This window comes from Sarcophilus harrisii, chromosome 3, assembly GCF_902635505.1.
Source record: "Sarcophilus harrisii chromosome 3, mSarHar1.11, whole genome shotgun sequence".
Classification (NCBI taxonomy): domain Eukaryota; kingdom Metazoa; phylum Chordata; class Mammalia; order Dasyuromorphia; family Dasyuridae; genus Sarcophilus; species Sarcophilus harrisii.
In genome coordinates this window covers 183,194,342-183,219,403 of record NC_045428.1, presented here as the reverse complement: position 1 = coordinate 183,219,403, position 25,062 = coordinate 183,194,342, and the positions used below count along the sequence as shown (strand labels likewise).

Sequence of the window (25,062 nt, the reverse complement as noted above, 5' to 3'; positions counted from 1 at the left end):
TTTGTGCCTACAGGTAATACATTTCAGGATGAGATTTGACTCAGACCTGAATTTCAGGTCTAGAACTGTCTACTATATATGTGTATGCAAATAAGGATAAACACATAATGTAAAATGGACAAAAAAGAAATCTGGAGAATTTTTTAAAAAATTGACATAGACATAATCACTTTCAACTGAGGTACAAAGGAGGTTTTATGGGAAAAAAACATAATAAATGAACTAGAACAAAGAGAAGGAACAAAAAGAAGGTGGTCATGCCCTCCCTGACATCTCAGGAAGGGAGATGAAAACACCAAAGGAAATAGGAAGTCAAATCAGATTAGCGGGTTTCTGAAGGGTCTCACTTGAAACAGGTATACATAAATCCATCAGTATGGGAGGCATTACACATAATTACATAAAATACATAAGCACATAGCAATATAACACAGCCTAGTAGTAATGTAACAAATAACATGAATCAACATGAAGAATTTACACATGTCCATAAGTCTTAGAAATAGTCCCAAAGGACACTAATACATTGTTGGTGGAACTGTGAATACATCCAACCATTCTGGAGAGCAATTTGGAACTAAGCTCAAAAAGTTATCAAACTATGCATACCCTTTGATCCAGCAGTGTTACTACTGGGCTTATATCCCAAAGAGATCTTGAAGAAGGGAAAGGGACCTGTATGTGCATGAATGTTTGTGGCAGACCTGTTTGTAGTGGCCAGAAACTGGAAACTGAGTGGATGCCCATTAGTTGGAGAATGGCCGAATAAACTGTGGTATATGAATATTATGGAATATTCTTGTTCTGTAAGAAATGACCAACAGGATGATTTCAGAAAGGCCTGGAGAGACTTACACGAACTGATGCTGAGTGAAACGAGCAGGGCTAAGAGATCATTAAATACTTCAATAACAATACTATATGATAACCAACTCTGATGGACCTGGCCATCCTCAGCAATGAGATCAACCAAATCATTTCCAATGGAGCAGTAATGAACTGAACCAGCTACACCCAGTGAAAGAACTCTGGGAGATGACTAAAAACCATTACATTGAATTCCCAATCCCTATATTTTTACTCACCTGCATTTTGGATTTCCTTCACAGGCTAATTGTACAATATTTCAGAGTCCGATTCTTTTTGTACAGCAAAATAACGATTTGGTCATGTATACTTATTGTGCATCTAAGTTATATTTTAATATATTTAACATCTACTGGTCATCCTGCCATCTGGGGGAGGGGGTGGAGGAAAGGAAGGGAAAAATTGGAACAAGAGTTTGGCAATTGTCAATGATACAAAGTTACCCATACATATAACCTGTAAATAAAAGGCTATTAAATAAAATTAATTAATTAATTAATTAAAACTTAAAAAAAAAAAAGAAATAATCCCAAAGGAATCCATTGTCCACTTGTTCATGTACCAGGAATCCAATAATTCCTGTAAGCTCTGAAGTACACTGAAGACATCCCAGGCATGGGAACAGGATTGGTATATCTATAGTTGTAGGATGAAATACGACAACAAACAGAAGTCGAATAAGGTTTTCATGTAAAGCACGTGAAAAAGAAGGAAAGCAGAAAACAATTATTAGTGTTTGATTGGAGAGGCCCTTAAAGTATATGCTAATATAAAATAATGAATTTTGTAAGTATGTAAAGTATATATGGAGGGAAAAAATGAAGTATTTGGTCATATTTTAAAAATGCTGACCTTATTAATTTTAGTATGATAAATTACAAAATTGAATTAGATATGTATTTTATAAAATGTGTGTGTGTGTGTGTGTGTGTGTGTGTGTGTGTGTGTAGTACCAACACTGTCAATTCATCTGGTTTAAAATATATAATATATACTTGTATTAAGAGATCTGAAAGTATAAGAAGTTTATATTTTATTTAGTACTTATTATTCTGTAATGTGCCCCCTTAGGCTTCATTTCCACTTAATTCTGAAAAACAACATTCCTTATTTATGTTCTGACTGATCAAAGGCTTTTATGTAGCACAGCCCATATTTTTAAAAAAAGAGTCTGAGATTCATAAGCCCAATTCATGGAAAATTAATGGGGTTAAATCATATTGTTTTCCTGATTTTCTTGAGCATAGCATGATATACTAAAGGCAGAGAAGAAAGCTTAAAATAAGAATTAATTAGAAAAAAATAAATGTTAATCAATATATATTTCAAGTACGTGCTCTAATTAAACTTACTGAAATAAAGCATAAGTATTCTGTGGACAATATAAAACTAATTAGTTGCTTTCTTAATACAATTAATGAAGGATAAGTAAGAATGATTAAGAAAAATATTTTCTTTTAAAAATGGCAGTAGTATAATTTTTTTTTAATTTCAGTAAAAAGTCCCTATATGCAGGAAGCATCCAAAACACTGTTACAGCTCCAGCTAATAGAATAGAAGACTAATACAACAGGAATAAATCATTATTGCAATGGCATTTTTCATTTTCATTTTTAATACACATCCTTAAGAGATATGGGCCATGATAAGAAGCACCTGAAATATACTAATCAATGTGATGAAATCTTAGAACATATTATAAATTAAAAATAAATATACTTAAATACAAAAGGACAATGAAAAAATTATAAAAAGATACAAAACAGAAAATGAAAGAAATGTTTTACTAGTACAACAGTGTGCTACATTTCTAAGGGCTAGCTTAAATCTGAAAAAAAATATTTACATGTAAATGTATATAGCATTTTGAATTTGGAATAAGTAAACTGGCCATATGCCTGCTTACCAATGTTGTACCTTCTACCTTGTCAAGACTATTTCCTTGAATCAAACTGACATCAGGAGATAATTACCAGCAGTTTCTGAAATCATATAGTGATGGAGACTGCCTGCAGAGAGGAAACTTTCACATCATACTTTGTATATCATGAAAACTTGCTAGGGTCTATGAAGTATCAGTCAGTTTTCAACTTCAGCAAATACTATAGGAAAAAAGAGTTTACATGTTTTAGCTTTATTTTCTTTAACTTATAAAATAGTAAGACAACATATAAAGAAAATGATAAATTGGCATTTTTGAAATGTCAAAATGTTTTATTGGGGATGAGAAGAGGGCCGCCTATGAAATCAGAAGCCCTAATTTTAAGTTTTGCTTTTAACCTATAAAGCTATGTGATCATAACTGTCCCAAACAACTCTCTAAATAGCAGAATTATTGAACTTCTTCAATGAAAAGGGTTTCATTGGAAATTCACATCAATTAAATTACACAATGAAATAACAATCATGTTTTTCCTTTGAAAACAAACAACCCATTGAATTAAACCACAAAATTTGAGAAATGGAAGGAAGAAACCACAGAAGCTATTTACTCCAAGATACCCCTTTTTTAAATAAAGAAATAGTCTAGGATGACTTGTAAAACTTCCCAAAGTTCTTTCTGGCAAATTAGAGAGTTGAGCACAAGATTTTTGAAAGAGTTTGGACTCTGATAAGTTTTTTGGCCAAATCTTTTATATTGAGTTTTTTCCCCAATTGCTTTAGGATAAAGCTTTTAAAGTTTTTTGTGTCATGGATTCCTTAGGCAGTCTCATAGTATCTGTGCACCAGTTCTCAAAATAAAATTTTTGAATGAATAAAATAAAATATATAGAATAGAAAGGAGACTAACTTTAAAACACAGTTGTCAAAATATTTTGTTTTAAAACAAATTTATAGAATGATGGTTAAGGATTTCTGAGAAGATAATAGCAAATTCAAACCATAGTTACATTATATTTTTCAGATTATATTTTTCTTTCCTATAGTTTTGATGAGATTCCTTGACTACCATTTCTCAAAACAAACTTTTTCCTAAGAAGCTTTAACTGTAAACTTTACCATAATAGATGATTTGGTGTAATATACTGCTTTGAGATAAATGATTTCAAGAAGTTGCATCAGATAAATAAAATTCAGAAATTAACTATGTATATATGGGTATGCAATCACACACACACACACATTCACATTCATACAAACACACAAAAATACCATCAAACAAAAATGTTCAAAATTTATGTATACATTTGCAAACATGCATACATATCAGTGTATATATACACAAATAAAATATTCTTATATATGGTGTTTAAACAAGATGGTAATAACAATCTGAGATGCATGCTGAATATATGTGTATAGATAAATGAATTCCATCAAATAGATAATCTTTCATAGATATAGAAGATAATAGGAAGTGTCTATTTAATGAATTCTTTCTAACCAATATGATCTTATTATTCTTTTAGTACAGTGAATGATTCAGAATAGGAAATTAAAAAAATATTCAGAAATGAACATTATTTTTCAAGTGAAAGAATCATGTTATTACTATTACGCTATCATATATTTCATGTGGTGAAATATTTCTCAAAACATTTGTTAATTATCTGTAGTAAGTGGTTATCCTAATAAATCATTATAAGCAATAATTCTTTATTAAGCATCTCATAACTATTGTTGGAATACAGACATAAAACTCTCTTTTTGAGTGGCAGTATGCATTATGGGAAATGTTTAAAATGAGCCATACATATTTTGAAACAAGAACTGGCACAGTTTACTCATATAGTTTAGAACTGCAGTCAAAATATGCTATTATTAAAATATCAAATGATAATTTTTCATTATTTTGAAATAAAATATAACCACTTCAGCCCTAGGATTCTGTGCTTGAATCTGGGATTCAGATTAATTGAAATTCATGCTATCTACTTTGATCAAGATCCAATACACTCTTGTCAAGATATCCTTTTCCTAACTCTTTCCCTTTTCTGTTCATCATTTCTATCTATGAGGATAATCATCATAATCATTCCTGTAAAGATCATGCTAATCTCTCATCCTATGATTGTTCTATGACTACAAAAGACCCCAAAGTGGTCGTTACTACCCTGGTGAATTCTCTTTGTCATATCCTGAAGCTGTCTTGCTCTTTGTTATTGTATCTCTAGTATTAGCATAGATCTGGAAGATATTAAGTGTTTAATGAAACATTTTTTATTCATTCATTTAATATTTTTGGAAAGGAGGCTTAAAGATGCTTAATTTAACAGAAGCACGAATACAAAAATAGGGTAATAGATTGTTGCTAGTAAGTCTGCAACATTTAAACTTCCTTTAAATGGTATTAGGTAAGATTCACTGTCACTAGACAATGAATTATGTAGAATGTTGTTAATGAACTGTTGTGCAATATAATGTGATGTAATGTAAGATAGCATATAAATTTAGTAAGGGCAGGGTCTATTTCATGCCTGTCCAGTGTGTAGTACATGGCCTTTGAACATGAAATTATAGTTGTCTTTAAAAGAATCAGTGAATCATATAATCAGGACACAGAATTTATACATTATTATAGGAGACCTATAAATTACTGATCTATAAATTACAGATAAGTGATATATCAGAGGACTGGACTTGAACAGGAAAACTCAAGCTCAGGATTTTCAAATCCAGTCTCAGAGTCACCCTAACCCAATTTGTCTCAATTTCCTCATCTGTAAAATAAACTGGAAAAGGAAATGGCAAACTACTCTATTATCTTTGTTAATAAATCCCCCAAAAAGGAGTTATCAAGAGTTGGAAATTACTGACAGCTCAATAATAAGTTACTAATGTAATTTTTAAAAAAATTCTATGTAAATAAGACTTTTCTTCTTTTCTACTTCCCCCATTCTTAGTCTGTTATTTTGACTATAATGGTTTTGTCATCCTTAAAATTACATTATATGCATTTTGTTCTTAAATATTTCAATTAGAATAATAGCTTCTTGAAAATATGGATCTTTGGATTTTATCTCGGTATCTCCAACAAATAATAGAGTATGTAACACATAATAGGCCTACTTTTTATTTGCTTGTTAAAATTAAAATATAATAAAAGAAGGGATATTTCTATCTTTCAGTCTATCTATAATATATAATATTTATATACCCAGTGCTGTCTAAAATTTACTGTTCTTATTTTAGCTGTTCAAATTGTTCATGAAAAGGACAAAATATATTTAAAGTCAAAAAAGTATATAAAGACAGAAGATTATAAGGTTTTTATGAAATGCTTACTATGTCCCCAAGCACTAAGCATTTTGTATATGTGTGCAAATGTATAATTATCAAACACATTCAAAGCTACTTCAAGGATTTTTTACTTTCAAATATTTCTGCATCACATATTTTTCTTACCATATTTTAAAAAATCCAAGTACTTTCAACGTTTTAAAATTAAATTAAAAGCATTTAATCTAGTCTTAAGACAATATCTATAAACCAAAAATGTAATATTATATGAATCTGTTCAGTTGTTAAAGGATAATTTTTTGACTGTCACACAAACACATACACACACATATAAATATGGATTTCAATGTGGTGACTAATGCTGATGGAAACTGCAAAGAAAATAAAACAAGGGGATCATTGTTGCTGAAAGACAGGATTGAGACAGTCCTGTGTTTCAATAGCATACTAAACAGTTAATTAGAATACCACCTATCACAACTACTAACCTATCATTAAAGATCAGGATATAATCACATATCAGACTTTTTTAAATGAAATGACTGATCTAAAAATTATTTTAAAGTAAAACATTTTACTTTTATCAATCCTAGTCTTTGTATTATGATCCACATATGTAAAAAAAAAAATTGTCAGTGTTTTAAACAATAAAAGTTTTCTTCAAAAGAATGAAATGAAGTTTGTATTGTTTTCTTCTCATTGTTCTTCTAAAGTTTAGTTAGTTTGAGGTGAGGAAGCATACATTAAAAACCCTATCCTTTATTCTGCCATTTATCACATTACTTTTGACTCTCGTTTAAGAAGAAAGCACAAAACTATGAAAACTTCATTCCTCAAAGAACACTGATTTTTCATAATTAAAGCACAATAATAAATCATATATCTGGGGATAGGGATGAGAAATGTGATTTCATTGACATTGGAACAACCTAGTAGCAAAGGAACTTCCTCCATCAACTCAGGTTGGCAACTTCTCCACAAATTAGTTTTGAAGAATTGCATGGAGTACTAAAAGTTAAAGGTCAAATAGTCAGTGAATGTCATTCAAGACTCAAAATCAATTTTTTCTCACTTTAAGACCCATTCTCTATTGTAATACCACGCTCTTTCGTAAATCTTTAACCTTTTAAAATATTAAATCTAACTAATTAGCAAAATTATTTCATTAAATGGGGAAAATGAAGAAGTTTACATGTGACCTTATTGTGATTTCTTTTTTCTTTGAAATTCAGAATATTGCTGATCTCTGGAGAGATGGAAATCAGATTCTTAAGTGGAAACAATAAACATTTCCTAGTGTCATGTTAAATACACAAACACACACAAACATACATAGAGCCTTCAAATGCCTATAACCTGCTTTGGTTATATAGCAACAAAACTTTATTCATTATTATCTAACTCGTAAGAGTCAGCATGATTTACCAGAAAAAAGAAATGACCTTAAAGCCAGGAAAACCAAGATTCAAAATGACATACACTAGCTATGTGACCTTGTTAAATTCACTATATCTCTAAATGTTCCATGCAACTCTACCACTAGAATATAAATTGCAGAGCAGGAAGAACTATCTGCATTGGTAGAGTGATTTCCTTCACCTGGGAAACAAAAATCCAGTTCTTCTCCCAACCTTATTGGTAAAGTAAACTAGTGAACAGAATCCTCTTATCTACACTTTCTCCTGGAAATAGGAGATTAATGGAGTAAATTATCGTTTTAAGCAATGCTTATATCTTCAGAGGTCATGAGATTAATTTCCATAGAAGTGTCTATAGACAAGAAAAGAGAAATGAAATTTCCTGAATTAGCAAAGACATGCAAATCCTTTGAGGATTGGGTATGTTGCTCTAGAGAACATGCTTTAGATATGGAGTGCTTTCATTTTATCTGATGAGTAACTTAATTTTAATTTAACTTTCAAATATAAAATTCAATTTGAATATTCAAGAATTTGTGAAACTTGAAACTTTTTGCATTTCTAAAGATAAGGGCAAATTAATTCATAAAGAATATTTTCATATACTTAAAATCTGACATATTCTCAAGACCAAAAAATAAATAAATAAATAAATAAAATAGGAATAGTCAACCAAAATTTCAGGTTTTCGAATGTCACTAGAAAAAGAAACTCAATATACCACTAAATTATGTAAATACTTAGGTTTGGCAATTGAATCAATATGGAAAAGACTATTTGTAAACCAATGTCCACATTTAATGAAATGATTTTGATAACTTAAGATAATGTGATCAAAAAATATTCTGTCCTACTTTAGCTCTCTGGGCACAATAAATATCTTCTTATTGTATCCTCATATCAACCTCCAAAAGTCAGTGCTTGTGTTATCAACAACAGAAGCTAAGGTCCAGAGAAGTGAAAAATAATAGGATTCAGAGCTTGAATTTGAAGTCTAGGCCTGTGATTCTAACCAATTTCAAGACCTGCAACTGTAGCATACCTTGCAATAAATAAAATGGAAATTCACAAATGCTTTAAAATTTTCTAGCTAAAATTATGCTTCTTTGTGTAGTTATTCCATGTTTTCTTAGGAAGTATCTCAGTATTCAAGTCAATTAAAATGAACTTTATGTTGAGAAATTTGAAAAGATTTTTCTTAATAACAAAATGTTATTGGAGATAAAAAATAGTTCAAATGTAAACAACCATAAGAAAATACTATGACTGAAATTTTCAATTTGATACACTTTTAAATCTAAAAGTAAAGAGGACACTACTATTTAATTTTTTTCACGTTTAGCCTTAGAATAAAAGAAAAAAAATGAGCCAGGGCTAGGCCGTTTTTAATAATAGATTTTATGTTCTCTTGAGCTACATTTTGACTTCAGAAAGATAATCAACAGAGATTATGTTGTTAAATAGCTAAATTTCACATATAAATGATAGACTAACTTCTAGGATAGAAATTCCCTTTGATTCCTTAATAATTAATAATTTTCTTCACTTTAAGTAAAGATAAGTTTTCTTTATTTTGTGTATAGCAGAAGTTAGGGGGAAAATGCACAATGAAACACATTTTAATGTAACTCAACAATAACTCAGGTAATTTTAAAAAATAGAAAAGAAAAGAATAGGAACTGTTTTTTCTTTAGTGTACAATGATAAACTAAGTATTGAACTCAATGTATTTTGTGATCTTGAACAAGTCACATACCATTTATATTCTTCATCTATGACAAGAAGCAGACATTTCTCAATGAATATATGCAGTCATGTCCAGAAACATGTTGAATAATCAGCCTGTAAGGAGTGGAGGCATGTGACATCCTAATGAGCTTAATTTACATAAATTTATCACTTTCTTAAGCCTATAAATCAAAATAATGAATTAAGCTCTCATTTGTAACATTGCCTATTTTTAAAGGATAAGAACCAACTAATTCATAAAGAATATTTTATGTACTTAAAATTTAATATCATTCTCTAGACCAAAAAATAAAATAAAATAGGAAGAGTCATGCAAAACTATTGGTCTTTTATATATAAGCTTACAGTGAAAATCAGATGTCTGAATGAGTTGGCTCCCACATGTCATTGGTTCTACATTTCCTTCTAAATTTAAAAATGCTATGGTTTGATATCTGGACTATTTCTGCACATGCAATTCTATTAAAAAAGAATCACCTATTAAGTATTTCATAGATTTCAAATAGCTCCATACTTGACATTCAAAAATGTAGAACAAATCTTTATTTTCAATAACTTTAAATTCAATTGTAAGGATAGGACATATACATGTATAATTATTGTGTATCTAATTTATATTTTAATATATTTAACATCTACTGGTCATCCTGCCATCTGGGGGAGGGGGTGGGGGGAAGGAGGGGAAAAATTGGAACAAGAGGTTTGGCAATTGTCAATGCTGTAAAATTACCCATACATATAACCTCTAAATAAAAGGCTATTAAAAAAAAAGGATAGGACATATACACAGATCATTATGATTTAAGTTAAAGGCATTGTGTTATGTAAAACTATTTCTAGAGTCATTCATTCAATAGATATATATTTTATAAAGTAACTAGTATGTACAAGGTATGGTGTAACACACCATAGAGGGTCTGCCCCAAAGTCATAATGATGGCAGCCTGAAATCTAACTTGATTTACAATTATATACTTGAAGTTATATATACTCAAATAGTGATATACTAGTTTTATAGGACCTTGAGAAACTTATTTAAGTGTTCAGTACCTCAGGTGATATTTTATCATTGAAAATTTTACAATAGTTGCTGATTTACATTAGTCAAAGAAAGAAATTTCCATCTTTGAAACTACAAGCTGACTTTGTACAAACAAAATTAATGCAAACAAGATTAAAAGGGAAGTAACAATCTGGGAAAACACTTTCACAGTTAAAGGTTCTGATAAAGGCCTCATTTCCAAAATATATAGAGAATTGACTCTAATTTATAAGAAATCAAGCCATTCTCCATTTGATAAATGGTCAAAGGATATGAATAGACAATTTTCAGATGATGAAATTGAAATTATTTCCACTCATATGAAAGAGTGTTCCAAATCACTACTGATCAGAGAAATGCAAATTAAGACAACTCTGAGATACCACTACACACCTGTCAGATTGGCTAAGATGACAAGAAAAAATAATGATCAGTGTTGGAGGGGATGCGAGAAAAGTGGGACACTGATGCATTGTTGGTGGAGTTGTGAACGAATGCAACCATTCTGGAGAACAATCTGGAAATATCCCCAAAAGTTATCAAACTGTGCATACCCTTTGATCCAGCAGTGCTACTACTGGGCTTATATCCCAAAGAAATACTAAAGAAGGGAAAGGGCCCTGTATGTGCCAAAATGTTTGTGGCAGCCCTGTTTGTAGTGGCCAGAAGCTGGAAAATGAATGGATGCCCATCAATTGGAGAATGGTTGGGTAAATTGTGGTATATGAAAGTTATGGAATATTATTGCTCTGTAAGAAATGACCAGCAGGATGAATACAGAGAGGCTTGGAGAGACTTACATGAACTGATGCTAAGTGAAATGAGCAGAACCAGGAGATCATTATATACTTCAACAACACTACTGTATGAGGATCTATTCTGATGGAAGTGGATTTCTTTGACAAAGAGACCTAATTCAGTTCCAATTGATCAATGAAGAACAGAAGCAGTTACATCCAAAGAAAGAACACTGGGAAATGAATGTAAACTGTTTGCCTTTTTGTTTTTCTTCCTGGGTTATTTTTACCTTCTGAATCCAACTCTTCCTGTACAACAAGAGAACTGTTTGGTTCTGTACACATATATTGTATCTAGGAAATACTGTGACCTATTTAACATGTATAGGACTGCTTGCCATCTAGGGGAGGGGGTCCAGAGAGGGAGGGGAAAAGTCGGAACAGAAGTGAGTGCAAGGGATAATGTTGCCCAGGCATAGGTTCTGTCAATAAAAAGTTACAATTATTAAAAAAAAATGAGGGAATTAAAAAAGAAAAAAGAAACTAAAAGCTGAATGGGGTAAATAAGGTACAAGGCATTATGCTATATACAAAAGTAAAATTACAAACTATTTCTGCCCTCAGTATATATACCATATTAAAGGACAAGGGTCCTTAACCTGGATAGATGAGGTTTGTGAACTAGAAGAGGAAAAAAAAATCCTTTATTTTAATTAACCTCTACGGAATTTTAGCATTACCTTCAATTATTTAAAAACATTATTCTGAGAACTCCAGGATCTTGTGATTCAGAACTCTTGTATTATAGTGATACACATCTGTAAGCATTATACAAGTTGATTTAAGGAAGGAAAGAGCACAAAAACCTAAGGAAATCAGAAATGGTTTCCATTAAGAGGGAACTCCTGAAAGGAGCCTTGATGGAAGCTTAGGCTTTGATGAGGCACATATCCAGAAAATCAACAGAAAGAAGGCTTCTTTAAGATTATTACTGGAAGAACCAGCTGGAAATCAACAGATAAAATGAAAAAAAAAAAGGTTTTTGAAAGTCTCTTTCTTGACATATTCTGTTTCTTATATCACAAGTGTTATCTTGTGTCCCTTCTCCTTTCCCTCCTAGAGAGTTTTCTGATGATAAATAGTATTTCTTGGGAGGGAAAAAGTCAGCACAACCGATTGATACATTGAAAAAATTTAAAAATATTTGCAATATGTAATGATTGCAGACCTCTAAAATTTCGTGAAGGGGAAGATTGTGGGTATTCTCATATCTTTCCTTCAACTCCTGATTGATCATTATTTTTTTTTTAATATTTGCTTTGTTTTTTATGTGTTTGCCTCATTAGCTTTATAATTTCAGAGCCAGTGCAAATTGGAAAAGACATTGCTGTTTCAACTGTACCATGTCAAGCCATTGCACCATTTACTTTAAAATATATCGTGATAGTGGGAAATTTCTGAGTTGGTTTTACCTTTCCAAAATGCTTATTGCAACACTATTAGGACAACTTGACTGCGTAAAGGATATGGAGGAAAAACAAATTAAACGTCAACTATTACTATGCTTTCTTTTTGAGAAATCTTTGGAGATCTTTGAGATGTCTGAGAAACCTCTGGAGTTCTCTGAGAATTTTTAAAAACACTCTTTGACTATTTGTTTGGAAACATTATTTAAAATTAGACTTGAATTTAATGTTCAGTCATTTTTCAGTCATATCTGACTCTTTATGACTCCACTTGGGGGTCTCTTGGCAAGGATAGTGAAATGGTTTGTCATTTTCTTCTGATGCTTATTTTACAGATGAGGAACAAAGGCAAATCAGGTTAAAAAGCTAATGAGTTTTTGAGGCCAAATTTGAATACAGGAAGAGCAGTCTTCCTGATTCTAAGCCCAGTGCTTTATCTACAATGCAACCTAACTGCTTTTAAACTCAGTTTTGTAAAAGAAGACATAGTATATACTGTTTTCTCTGAGTCTTCATGCTTTGTGTCCTGTCATTTGATGAGGCACCACCCTATGATGGATAGTTTCTCTTCTCTGAGTTCTTATGGCAATGCTATCTTTTGATTTTCTTAGCCATCTGGCCACCCTTTAGTCTCCTTGACTATACCATCACTCATCATATCTCCTAATTGCAGTTGTACCAAAAGTTCTGTCCTGGTCTCTTTTATTTCTCTATACTCTCATTTAGTGACTGTCTTTTTCACCCACATATATTTAATTATATAGTTATAATTATAACTATAGTTATAGTTATATACAATATATAGTTATAATTATAACTATAGTTATAGTTATATACAATATATAGTTATAATTATAACATATAATTTAGTTCTTTGCAGATGACTTAGACCTCTATATCCTGATTCACTCTCCTGAACTTCACTCTCAAAAAATCACTTATTTTGAGGTTATTTCTAACTGAATGTGCTAGAGGCACCATAAACTCAACATGTCCAGAAACAAAATAAAAAAAAACCTCATTATCTTTCTACCTAAATCTATTTCTCAAATTCTTTTTTTAGAATACCAGCATTGTTGCAGATAGTTTCAGAAGATTGTAAAATCAGTATTATGCTTCATTTTTCATTCTCCCTCCCTTCATTTGCTAAATCTTCCTTTTCTAACTTCACAATATGCCTTGTGTGTTCTCTAACACAAGCAACACCTTAATTCAGGAATAAATAACTATCAAATTAAAATGAAAGAAATTAGAAGTTAATCAATAGCTAAATACACAATTGCAATTTAGTTCTTTTAGACTGAAATCCTATTGTCTCATTCTCTTTTACCAGACTAAAGAAGAATATACTTAGTGCACCAAAGAAGAGAGGCATCTAATTACAAGTTTACTGGAGAGAGAACATTACTTCTTTATGTTAAGGGAAAGGTGAATGTTTCCATAAACAATTTCTTTATTACTCTTCAGTATTTGCTAAAGGACTTCCTACTTCAAGGATTTCTTTAGTCACACAGACCGGAAAGATGATTTTGTTCAAGCAGAATCATAAATCGTGTTGTTGTTTCTGATTAGTCTTTTCGATGATGTAGAGTAGGAAATCCTCTCTTATAATGCAAATCAGTAAATTACTAATCTGTAACATCTTCTTAGCTGCTTGAGGTACTAAGAAATGAAGTCACTTGATTTGAACTTGGGTCTTTCTAATTCTGAGTACAATTCTTTATTATACTAAGTTGTCTTATTGTAAATAGATTCATTAATTTCCTTACAGATAAGATAATCCCTAATGCAAATGCTTAGAGGAATTATCTTATGCTTGTATAGGAAACAGATACTAGTGAGAAGGACCACCTTCATTTTTCTCTTCAAACAGCCCCATCTGGCCAAAGGGGAGAAGCTGAGAGTAAGGTTTACAGGCAAATTTTCTATTTTCACATTTCAGAGGGAGCATTACCAATAGCTTCCTGGGCACAAAGTTCAAACCTGCCACACTGACAGATTGCAGTTAATAGGAGTAAAGTATATGTCTCTTCAAGTTTGATTTTTTTTCTTTAAAAAGTGCTATAAAAATGAGGAAGGATGGGGGGAATAACAAGCTTGAAATCTGACCTGACAAAACTGATTTCCTATGAGGTTAAATTTCTTCTCCATTTGCATCAGTTCCTAGTGGCAGCTAGCAACTATTGGACCCACACTTTCTGTAACCACCAGTTTTTAGCAGGGAGTATTGGCAGCTTCCTGGAAAGCCACTGCCTGGGGAGAAAGTAAGGTTTTTCCCTCATTAGTTGAATGTGGGCAGTTTGACAGGGAAGCTAGTTTTTGCTTCATGAATATGAACAGTTAGGGTCATTAGCTTTCACCTGGTTCAAAAACTTGTTGGATGATACATAGCTTTGGACTTTGTTCCCTGCTGTCAAATTTAGTTAAAATGTGCCTATGGGATCAAATGTCATGAAGAGAAACAAACACACACTGGACCATTTTATAATTCTTATTTCCATAAGAAATAAGGCTAAAAATGAAAATAATTTCTATTATATAACAGTCTGTACCAGCTTCCTATGTCTGCAGTCTTTAGAGTATAGACAATATTTATTTAAAAGGTCCTGAGGTTTTAGAGACAGTATGTGCACTTAAAATTTATTTTCTCTTTTGAAATGGAAGTCACTACAAATTGATTTTACCCAATTGATATGTGGAGCTATCATCAGAAAGTTGTTTTTATTTTAAACTATATTGTTTGTACTAATTCTAACTAACTAATTTTAAATAATTCTATTTTTAAAGTTTAGTTTTAGTAAAGTCATGCAAAAACCAAACAAAACCCAAAATATCCCTGTATAATAATAGCCAAGAACATGTCTGTTTAAGAATTGTCAAAAACATCCCTGTATAATAATAGCTCAAATACTTTGCTATCAATTTTAAATAAATAATTTAAAGATTCAGCTAAATGGGACAATAGTCCAGAAGATCTGATTTCAAATATGGCCTCAGATTCTTGCTAGCTATATGATCCTGGTCAAGTCACTCTACCTTTTCCTCAGTTTCCTCAACTATAAATGGATATCATAATAATAGCATTTTCCTCACAAGATTGGCACAAGTATTAAATGAATAATATTTGTAAAGCATTTAGCACAATGCCTAGAACATCCCTCCTCCCCTCACATGAACAATTCAAGAAAAGACTTAGCTTTTAAAGAAATTGCCATTGTCCCTGAAAAAAACAGTAAGATCAAGCCATGTTACAGAATTTTGAGCTCTGGTGTACATTAGTATTATATGTTTGGATCTATTTCAGGATTACTTGGATAAGAAACCTAAGTTGGAATGAAAAACCCTAATAAGGATTCTAATTTATTTTTCTAATTTCTGTCACTTTCTGTAGCTTGCTTTTGAAATGAACAATATATGAATAATAGATTCCCTTTGTTATAGGGAATTTAGGGGATTAGGACAGCAAGTGGTTAATTATGGGAATTGAGTGAACTACACTGACTCTATCCTGCCACTCAATTCTGGGGTTAGCTCAGTTTCCTTCCTATTCAATAAACGATTTAGTGCAAATTCTGTCCTGTGAGAAAAATTTATTCAGTTGTTAGAACTGGGAGAAAATTTTATTGCATTATTTGAACAGTTCTATTTGGTTGGTAATATGGACTACCTCTAACTGCTGCTTAGAAACCATTAAACAAGGCTTTACATTACACTGACAAGAAACTCAGTCAGACCAAAAGACTGATGCAAGGAGTTTTCTTACAATAGTACAACTCAAGCAGCCTATGTGTCTTTTTCTGAAAAATTGTCTCATATTGATCAGTTACTGTTTCCATATTCCTTTGAATGGGGCAGTGAGAAACCACTTTTTCTGAATTCAGGGTTCACTCTCTTCCTACAAGTTTGGAAATTCCCTAATCTTTCATCCAATTAGAAATCAGAGTACCGAATGATGTATTATTTTCTTTTAATTCATTTTACTTAATTATTTTTAATATATGTCTGTGTCCTATATTCAGGGTCCTAAGCCTATGTTGAGAAAGTTTGGCCCCAGTTTGTTGGACACTCACCATGTGTTACTTTGATAGGCTTTGTTTCCTCCATCATTTCATCTTTCAGTCATCACAGTGATGACCTTATATCCAAATAAATATTTTAATAATTTCAGCCTCAATGAGATATTAAAAACAAATATATGCCACATGGATTGAAAGATAAAGGATACAGTAGATAGACAGCTGGTCTCAAAATCAGAAACACATTGATTCAAATTCTGCAATGATGCATACTATCTATTTGAATTTGGACAAATTATTCCAACCCTTAAATGACCTGAGCAAATCTTTAGGATTTTAAGTGCCAGAGACCAGAATTTGTAGAGGCAGTTTCACCAGCTAGGAATTCCTTCTACCAATGAAATACAATCAATGTAACATTGAAGTCTTTCAAATTGCACTGTGCATTACTTTATTTGATCTACTACAACAATCCTATGAAGGAAGTGCTATTTCCTTTCATATACCAGGAGACAAATTTACAGGATATATCACTGACTCAGAGGCTTGTTGGAACAGAATTTGAACTCAAGTCTGCCAGACTCCAAATTCAGCACCTTATTCACTATGGTCACTACCTCTTACATTTCAACTTCAAATATTCAATTACTATACAAACTGAGGCTCAAAAGCATAGTAGTTTAAAATACCATATACATATTATTAGTGAATCAACAGCCTAACAGATATGAACAAAAGAGTAAGTGTAGCCTCTTCAACAATACATTCCTTTATATTTGCACCTTAGCAAACAGGTTCCAAAATGAAAAAAATAATGGCACTTACTTTTTATCAGTGGTGCCAGCATGGAAAGGTACTTCTATGCCAGCATGGTATAGAATAAATACATATATTGTTGTGATGAAAGTTCTTTACAAATTATTTTAGTTCTCCAGTGTCTCTTCTTTGATTTATACCTGATATTAATTCAAGGAAATTCCTGAAGACTGAGGAAAATTTTGGTTTTTTTGTCATTATATGAAATCTTTTCAGCCTTAAACTCTTTTAGGGAAACCATGAGGATATCATTATTGTACCTGTGCCTCCATCACAGTAGCAGAGAAAGGGGGAAAACGTCAGGGGGTTTTCAAAGGCATTTTTCATATTTTCGAGCAAAGATAATGCAATAGGTGTCATGATTGCTGGATGTAGATAAAATGATGGACTTGAAGTCAGTAAGACCTGAGTGTAAATCCTGTTTTAGACACTTATTAGTTCTGTGACTTTGGGATCATAACCCATAGCTTATGTAACATAGGGATGATAATAGTGCCTACTCCCTAGAGCAATAGAAATAACATTAGAACATATGCACGAAACATTTTACAACCTTTAAAGTTATATGTAAAAGTTAGCAATTATTATCATTAGGAAACATCTTTACTTGAAACTAAAATATAAAAGAAAATTGAAGAGGAAACATTAGGATATATGATTTCACAGAGAGTATTGATCATAAACTAGCAATATATGGAATGATATTTTGGACAAGGGGATAACATTTGTAAGTCAAACTATTTCTTTCATTGATATTTAAAATATTACTTTTGTTGGCTTAAACACTACTTTCAACTTCTAACCTGCTTTACATAAAAGTTAAAATTTTTACTGGAAGAGAAAATACACAGTGTGCATAACTTATTAGCGTGATTAAGTTTGGGTTTTGTAATTTTGTTTTGTTCTGTTTCCTTTTTTGTTTTGCTTAGTTTAGTTTTGTTTTTAGATCTCAGTGCTCCCTAATGAAAACAAACAAACAAACAAACAAACAAAAAAACAACCTGGGGAGGGGATGTGAATACTTGGGGAAATGTAAGTATCAAAAGAGGGAAACATTAGGTGGTACCTAAAATTAACTTGATCTATTTCACAATTGTTCCTACTAGAGGGCAATAAATTTAAAATGAAAAAAAAAAATTAGGAAGAGAATTAAAGTTGAGTTAAAAGAAAGATTTAGAAAAAAGAAATGAAGAAAATGAGCTTTATCATTGTTAGATAGATGGATTATAGATAACAGTACAGTGATGTATCTCTATTTGATGATTTCATTTATTATATTTTCTTTTACATTCAAATTACATGTAATGTCATCAGACATGAAAATGCTTTACAACTTTTTCATAATGTTTTTAATCATCTTCAGGGAGAAACTACCTTAACTATTTTTTACTTCATAATGTAATTTGGTGTTTCCCATTTCTTTTTCTAATTCTGAACCAAAAAAAAGTCTAAATTTCATCTTTTTGATTTGTCAGTCTTTAATTATTTTCTTATTATGAGATAGTTTATGTTTGCTAAAAAAGTATTTTATATTCATTGTTCTATCTATTACAACATCTACAGATTGCCAATAATCTGTACAAAGTTTTCTACCTATTAAAATGACTCTACACTAATATTCTTCTTTATTTCATCTATGTCCTCCTTAGTACTCAAGTTAACTGTCTTGTGACCTCACTATTGTCCATATTTATTCCCCAATTTATAAATCTTTAATTATACGAAGAAATTATCTTCTTTTAATAACTTTTAATAACAAAGGCTCTCTTCATTTAAATCATAGTTCCCTTTAAGAGGTTTCCTTAAGATAAGCAAAAATATGAATTTCTGGACAATCTTTCTCCCTTTTGGGTCTCTTTTTGTTCATCATAATTTAATTTAACAAGTTTTTATATATAATCTTTAAAACTAGATTGTAGTATCTTGGAATCAAAGAACTAGAGTTATATGGAGCCTTAAGCACCTTGTAGTCCAACTCATTCTTTTTACAAATGAACAAAGTCAGATTCCAATTGTTTACAGTCATATAGCTGGTAAGTATAACCTGCTTCAATAGAGTATTTTTTCCACTATGTCATGCTGCCTTCTGTATGTCTGGATTATGTTTAGTGGTTGACTAATAAAATGTTTCAGAGGCAGACCTTGAACTGCATTTTTTCCCCCTGATGTAAGGCCTCATGCTTACAAAATTTTTCTCTCAATCTTTCTGATTATCAGCATTTAATTGAACAGAACCTGATATTTCAATTCTGCCAATTAAACAAAAATATTAGCCATATATGTTAAACAATGAATATAAAACAGTGGATTTTCAGCTTCTAAAGGATAAAGGGATTTTTTTATAGTAGTAGTTATAAGATTTTCTTCAATTGTATAACTCCAGAATTACTAAGAATATGATTAGTCCTTTTTTTTCTAGGAATAAAGGGTGGAAGGAAAGATATTTTATGTAGCCTTGTAAGGTGAAGATTGTTTCTGTCACATCACAAACTATTCTCTTCTCTGAAAAACCAGGTTTATTTGAGACGTTAACATAGCAAACAATAAAATCAAAGTATGGCAATTTTTTATTTTAATTAGAGCAAAGATTGGATTTTTTAGTTCAATTGTCATTCCAATTATGAACTTCTGAAGATTAGAATAAAATAGTTTAAAGAAGTGCCTTTAGGAGCTGTATAGTCTAATAGATAAATCATTGGTTTCAAGAATCAAAAAGGAAAGAATTTTAGTAGTAGTCAACTCTTTCACCTGAACTAAACAGAATCACTCTAAAAAAAGTCTTAATTTATGGAGGAAAAGATTTTGCTTGAATTACAGGAAGAAAATTTAAAATTATAACACAACTTCCTAGATAAGCAGTCTAAGAACAAATTTGATCATTCAGATTAAAAGAATCTTGAAGTTTTTAGGATAATCACAATCATGACAACTGGAAAAAGAAAACTATTGAACCATGTGAGATTCTAAAGCTGTTTGCAAAAAGAAATTGCATATAAGTGATGCTTATTTATTAGAAAATGCAAAAACACCTGATAAATGTTTAATGAATAACATAGAGTTTTAAAACTGGTAAACGAAAATAGAAAGCTTTTCACCTTCTAGATAATCACAGTTATAAAGAGTTGGGTTTGACCTATTTATTCTGAGCATTGTTATTTAGCTTTGCAATTTATCACAAAGAATAATTGTGTGAAGTCTACATGTTTCCTCTTGAAACTGAGACAGCTTATAGGTGATATTTGCAGAACTGGCCTTGAAGGCAGGAAGATCTTTGTTCAACTCAAGTTTCTCTTCTAACATATGCTGACTCTATGACCCCAGTAAATCTTAAATCCTCATAGTTCTAGGACACTCATTGAGCCTATAAATTACAATAAAAGTGCTAATCTGAATGAGTACAGATATTTTACTTATCCAAGGGATTCCACTACCAATGAAATGACAATTTTCAGTTACTATGTATTAAATGTGGAGGAAAATCTATGTGTTTACACCAAATTCATGAATCTGTTATTCAAAAGGAAAAATAATCCTTTATGAATGACTAAACATTTGATTATCTTTTTGTATTTCAATGTGAGACATAATTAAAGTCAACAAAAGCATACTAAAAGGAAATATAAAGACTGCAAAATTCCAGGGTCAAGTAAAATTGCTTTTTACCTGAAATGAAAGTATTTAAACTAATATAAAAGCAAATCTTGAAAAATAAAAGTATGAGGGCTACCTCTTTTAGGAACATACATAGAAACATTTCTTGGGAGATCACATCTTCCTCTAACTATGGCCAACTCCGGAGAGATCTAATTTTTTTTTAATCTCAGATTCTAAAAATAACAGACCTGAATAAGATTGTTGGACCTTCCTGATAGTACATACCTTTGTTTTGTTTGTAAGTTGATGAAGATGAGGTTTAGGGAAATAAAGTCTTGTCTGATGTATTGCTGTTGTCACTGGAAATTGATATCTGTGATTGAATGATAGATACTGATTTAATTAGCTTTTATTATTTTCTGGAATTTAGCTACTAAATTCACTTCAGTGGGTGAATTTGCAGTATATATATATATATATATATATATATAAAACATGTTTTCATGTATATTATTACAAATACTCCTACATAATATATGTATATATAGTATGTATAAATATATACCTATATTTGTATTAACCCACCCCTCTCCATCTGTTGGTCTGTCTCTATCTTTGTTCCACTGTCTTTATGTATGCCCGTCTGTCTCTCTTTGTCATACCAAAGGAAAGATTTGAAGTGATTCAACAGCTTTATTATCCTTTCCAAATGTACTTCTTCCTTTTATCTTCAATGACAACAGCCATTTGCATGTGGTGGTATATGGTGGCCAAGGTATTCGTGAGCATCAGTACTTTCCTAGATCAGAAAAAAATACTTGATTATGGACAAAAGGTCACCTGTTTGTTGGGTGCAATGTGCCAAAGAAAAAGGAACAAACTGTGTCCTATTTAATTTTTTGCTGGAAAAAATCTAGTTTTGATATTTCCCCCTTTTTTTTAGAAAAATACAAGACAAAAGGAATTTCTTTTTTATAATAAATGGGAATGGAAAAGTTCTGATATAAAAACTAACATTATAATCAAGGAGGGTTTTATAAAGGAAAAACTGAAGCATGCCATTAAAGTCTTTACAAATAGGAGGGATCAAAACATATTTGTTGATTAAATAGCCATCCACAATTTTATCTCACCATTACCCATGTCTTCTATTAGTTCCTAACTGCTAAGATTTTGTTTCCCTAGTTCTTCAACTCAGGTATTTAGTAAAAAAAAATCATTTTATTTATTAATCACTTAGACAATGGAGTCTAAACTGAGGAGAAAAGTAATAAGGATGGGTGAGAGTTAGACCTCCTAGATTGAACGAAGCTATTTTCAACTTTATGTGAGAATTGGACAGGTGAGGTATGTGAGAAGCATCACTGTTAGCTATATCCTGAAAATAAAAGAGGCATTGAAATAACAATGCAGCCAATTTCTCCATATTCCCATTTCATATCCTATGGCTATTATACATTTATGAATATATATATATATATATATAAAAATATTATATATATATATATATATATTTTTTTTTTGTAGTTCTAGTATGTAAATGTGTGAATAATGTTAGAGATATACAAACACCTTTTTTTTTATTTAGAAACTTGCACAGTTCTGTTCATGATAACTAGGCTAGCTTATTTAAAAATAAAAACAAGTACTTTATCTTTTATTACAAATTGAAAACATCTAAGTAATTCTAGCTTGATCTTATAGCAGATACTTTAAAATCTGTAACAGGACTTGGATTCTTTAAACAATGGAATCAAAGTCCAGTAATTTTTTTCTCTGATAATTTGATATTTCAAAGTAAACACTGTATATTTTTATTTGACTTTTATTTTGGTGATCCATTGGTCCTACCTCATAAATTAGTTTAAAAGCCATTATCATTCTTATGGAAGATTTTTTTTAAAGCATATCAGAACTTTTAAAAAATGGGCAAAGGATCATCTCTTTCTCATTTAACTTCTTATACTTATCAATTTCTTCACTTAACTTTTCATGAGAAAAAACACAGTTCATAATGATTATAGGCTTATGATAGTAAGGGGAAACCACATAATTTTCTATCCTTATAGGAAATACTAGGTAATATACACTGTACAACTTTAAGTTTACAGGCAGAAAGCATTTTTACACTGGTTTCTTATTCAAATTTTAGAGATTTTTCACAAGCAATTTATGTAGGTACAAGCTTCTTAAAATGTCCTTTGGGCACATCTGTCTTCCCAATTCCATCATTTCAGCTGAATATAATACTCATGTCCCCAGGTAAAAGTCATGATGCAATTCTATCAGACACGTTGTGCAGTGTGGGTGTGAGAACTAATTTTGTCCTTAGATTCAGAAGCTTCATTAACAGTCTTAACACAATCGCTGCAGCTTTCTAAACCTTTCAGTCTTTAACACTTTCAGGCTACTGCAGAAAGGGGAGCAAAGAGGGGGAAAAAGCATTTGTTATTCTTGTTTTGAAAACACATTCATCTGATTGGCAACAAATATAGCTCTTTGATGTTCTTCCAAATTCTAGACCCCAACTTCAGAACTGAAGCCTGAAGGCAAGGAGAAATTGATTCTATGAAAGATGGTACACAATGCAAAAAATATCATCTAGAGTTCAAAACAAAAATGAAAAAGGAGAGGTAAATAATCATTTCAAAAATCATAAATGGATAGTAACAAAAACATATGTATTTTTGTAACTCAAATTTCCTAGCATTTCTTTACAAAACAATACTAAATAATTTTATAATATAAATTAATATGAATATGAATGCATTCTTCAAATTTCAGTTATTAAAATCTTGATCAAAACATACATTTTTAAAACAGCCATGTTCATAGAATTGCAAGCTTTGGCACTGAATATTCTAATTCAATCGATTTCCATCACAGGATATACCATAAGAGAAAACATTGCTATTTAGTTTCTTTCCCACACAAGTAAATGTTTAGTCAGATATATGGACAGAAAGCTTATATGGTTACTGAAAATTCTTTGTTGGGAAGTCAGGGATGATGTCAGACTATACTTTACAAGGGACTATGCATAGCATTGCTATACACAGTTTCTGTGTGCTTATCAATATAAACATTAAAATATATTTACTTGATCAAAATTAAATGTTAACAAAACATTTAAATTTGTCTTGGTAAATTTATGAAACTAAATATAAACACCAACTACAACACAAAGATTTCTGAACCAAGACAAAACTTTTAATGTTAACCAAAACGAAAAATATGTCTATTATAAGATGTATGTTAGAAGTACAAATTGAATACTCATACAATAGGATGAAAGTATAATGATGAAATCATCATATTTATCTTTATAAATACTATTACCATCTAGGAGGAAGAGAACAGTGGTGGGGTGTAAAGGGCAGGAACTTTGGAGAAGTATATTTAAGGCTCAGTATGTTTGATTTAAACAAAGTGTTAATTCAGTGGAATTGATAAAACAATGGTTATCTTGTTTTCCATGTGAGTTCTCTAGTTCAGTATGACTTATTTAATCTTACAACAAATAATGGTTCCCTACTGATATAATGATTGGTTTATACTTAGTATATTGTAATGATGTGATTGTAATAGAGTATATAAGCTGGAGCTCAACCTCTTGGAATCAGAGACATTCCATCTTCATCAGCCTCATGATGGCTCTCCTGCTTCTCCCACTGAGACTAAGGCCCTTCTGAAGGGCTCCAGAAAGTTAGCCTGGGACACAGGCAAGGAGACAAACTGAAAAAGACAATAAAGAATTTGGACTTTCCCTGGCTATTCTCATAGTGATTACTCTGTTGAAAACAAAAGCTGATCAACATCTCCAGAAAGCTAACCAGAATATTACTGACATAATCCTGAGATCAGTGGAAAAGTCTCTGTGACCCAGAAATTAGTGTGAGTATGAAAATAGACAATAAGGTAACTTTGTTAAGGGCTAAACTAGTGTTTCAGTGAAATGGGACAAATGTTTAGAAAACAGCCTTCTTCACCCACCTTCACACTTCTACAAAGTGTGTAGAAAGCATATTTAGACTAATAAAAAACCAAGGTTTGATTTGTAATATGGGAACAGATCATTTGACTTTTAGAAACATTAAAATACATGTCCCCTTAGTTCTCAAAGAAAAAGAATTAGAGCCAGAGAAGTGGAAACTAGTAGGAGAGCAATTAAATGAA

General features: G+C 31.2%; 1 protein-coding gene and 1 long non-coding RNA gene across 4 annotated transcripts in view; both read right to left on the bottom strand.

Moving 5' to 3' along the window:
• The window catches only part of CADM2 (cell adhesion molecule 2), a 1,401,218-nt gene that overhangs the window by 946,397 nt on the left and 429,759 nt on the right, over positions 1 to 25,062 (bottom strand). The gene's annotated exons all lie outside the window — the stretch shown is intronic.
• Positions 1,816 to 24,359, bottom strand: LOC116422972. Its single transcript, XR_004233462.1, has 4 exons — positions 21,472 to 24,359; positions 21,172 to 21,259; positions 9,223 to 9,308; positions 1,816 to 2,969 (listed from the first exon to the last, which is right to left on the bottom strand). It is a non-coding gene; the product is annotated as an uncharacterized LOC116422972 (long non-coding RNA).